This window comes from Apis dorsata, unplaced genomic scaffold, assembly GCF_000469605.1.
Source record: "Apis dorsata unplaced genomic scaffold, Apis dorsata 1.3 scaffold_570, whole genome shotgun sequence".
Classification (NCBI taxonomy): Eukaryota; Metazoa; Arthropoda; class Insecta; order Hymenoptera; family Apidae; genus Apis; species Apis dorsata.
Genome location: NW_006263780.1, coordinates 239,936 through 242,898, shown reverse-complemented (window position 1 = coordinate 242,898; position 2,963 = coordinate 239,936).

Sequence of the window (2,963 nt, the reverse complement as noted above, 5' to 3'; positions counted from 1 at the left end):
GGATGAGTGCTCATGAGAAAAGTCAGGAAGGTCGGAACCGCCCTCTTCCGCACTTTTTGACTTTTTCGCCTAGCCACACGATCGCACAAAGGCCTCGTTGAATAAACCGGAAACCCGCTTCATCGTCGCCCTTACCTGTCCTTCTCCCTTGGATCATGCTTTTTCCATCCACGTGTGTGCGCGCTATGACGTACCTGTATTTATGCGGGTCACTTCTGTGCGATTTGATACAACCTGCAGGTCCATTGAAAATCTATCTATGAATCTAACAAGATCAATTTGTCGTTCCTCGAGTACCATTTAGTTTAGTTTGGCTAGTCGAATATCTTTTCAAAAGATGTGGTTTTACGAAGGATTCTTTTTTTTTTTTTTTTTGAAATTCAATGGCTTGGACTTTTTTACTCGAAATGTTTTATTGAGGATGAAGGATTTATGATTGGAACATTGGTGCAAGTGGTTTATTTTTATATGAATATATTTTATAACCTTTTTCAATGTTGCAACATTGTATTTTGTTGAATAATATAAGGAGAAATGAAGGAATTAACTTGGTTTTAATTGAATTAAATGTTGAGAGGATTATTCTTATAGCATGTGAATTGAATTATTGTGGCAATGCAATTATATTTATAAAATGATTAAGTATAAAATAATGACTATTTTATGAATTGCAAAGATTAAGAATTATTGTTAGAAGTAAAAAGAAGGATGAAAGAATTATAAATAGAGTAGAATTAAAAAAATTTTTAAAATCTTTCTATATTCAGAATATATATTTTTTAGTTTGAATTATTTGTAAAATAAAATTAATCCCTACTTCAATGATTTTATCAATGCTAATAAATACTCTACTTTTGGATATCTTAAAAACTGAGTACTATCTAAACCATCTGAAAGTCTGACTTGATTGTTTTTATTAATCCAACTCATTCACATTAAATATTTAATCAATGGTAGATATTAAAATTTTTCACCTATATCAATAATTAATATTATTATTCCTAATTACTCATAGGTAATAATCTTATTTGCTATCTCATCACTTAAAATTCAATATATTATAAATAATATTAAAAATAAAATTTTCAGATCAATATCTATTATATATATAAATATTTTTTAATTATCATACATATAATACATCTATTATAACTAAATTTATTTCATTCAATTTACATGTCAATATAATAATAACACATGCAAAATTTATGCTACTGTAGAATACAATCCTAACATGAAATACCTATCACACAATTATCTTAACATTCACCAATTCTACATTCCTATGATACTGTCAAACCACCTATATAATAATAATAACATCATATGGAAAATAATGTTGAACAATAGTCCTAATACCTATACTTAACATAATAAATAAATAATAATAATATGGAAAATAATATAGGAGAAAACAACATTGCAGAATTCTTATACTCGATGGACTTAAATATTAATATTATCTTAATAACATTCACCAATTATGTTCCATCCCATGAAATATACACATTACAACCCTTCCACCAGCATGGATCATCCAACGATCCATCGACTACGCCCGAGGACGCTTCTAACCCACTTTCGAGTATCGACGTACACCGTAAACCAGGAAGAGGGATAAACCCATCGAGAAAGTGGGCTAAAATTGGCAAGAGGAAGAGGGAAGAGAGAGAAAGAGAGAGAGAGAAAAAAAATCGAAATGACACGGTAAAAGCACCGCTAATGCCGTTTCGCATTAACACTCGACGCAAAGTATGCTCTCGGTGTAAAAAGCCCCTGATCGATGGAGCGATCCGATTGGTCGGCGGACGAGGTGGGTCGAAATCAACCCCCTCGACAGTGTTCTAGGCCGATCCTCCAGACACTGTGACCCGATTGGTCCAAGTTGCAAGCTCCACCCCCTCAAACTCACCCCTGTCGTTCACCCAGCGAACGTTCCCTCGAGCGTTTCGCATTCCAATAAATTCCTATTCGTGCTTCTGTTGCGCTCTTGGATCTCGAAAGTAGATTGCAGTTTTCAGATTAGACGATGGAATTTGTAAAATGGATTGACCGATCTGATTTTGGCTCGAGTGTGTATATTTGAATGGGGAGGAGGGGTGGAAGTTTGTTGAGAGAGTGGTTTGCGGTTATGGGAGATGGTTTGAAAGTTTGAAAGATTTTTTGAGAAATTTTTTTCTTTTTTTTAAATGTATGATCTATTAGTTTTTATATTTACTCTGAATAATTTAAGTTATTTTTTTTTTTTTTTTTTTTTTTTAGGGAGAAGATTTAGACTGAAGTGGATATAAATAATATTGTGTATAAAGTGTAATATATTATGAGAATGTAGGTATATGTGTCATAGGGGTTGCTTCTGTTTATATGCATTTTGACCACAAGCTCACTTAGAATCAATATTTAAATCTCGTTTAGTCAAGAAAGTAAATACGTTACAAATATCATTGCAAAATATATATTTTAAGGATTTTATGAAAATATTAATCAATTCATAATATAGATATTAATAGTTACTCAGAACAATTTCATAGCACTTCAATTTATTCCTATATTATAACAAAATATTCACAAATCATCGTCCAACATTATCCAATCCTAATTACAACAATACAATTTACAGCAATGAGTATACACAATACACTATCGAATATTCAAACAACTTCAAAACCCATTCAAACAACGTCTCTCCTTAAAACCAACTCTCCAACGTACAAATCTAGAAACCCAAAAACCACCCCTTCTCGAGTTCCAAAGAATCACACCCTTTACCTAATCCCAAATAGACGCAGAGAGCAGCGTAACAATCTCCCCTCTCTCTCCCTCCCTCCCTCCCTCTCCCTTACTTTGTATAGATTGATCTCCATCCCTGTACGAAAGAACGATCGACCACGTTCCCTGGAAATCCAGCTCGCTAATTCTCTCGGCGAGCATCCAGTGGGGTGGACTGTCGAGGGTGAGCTCGA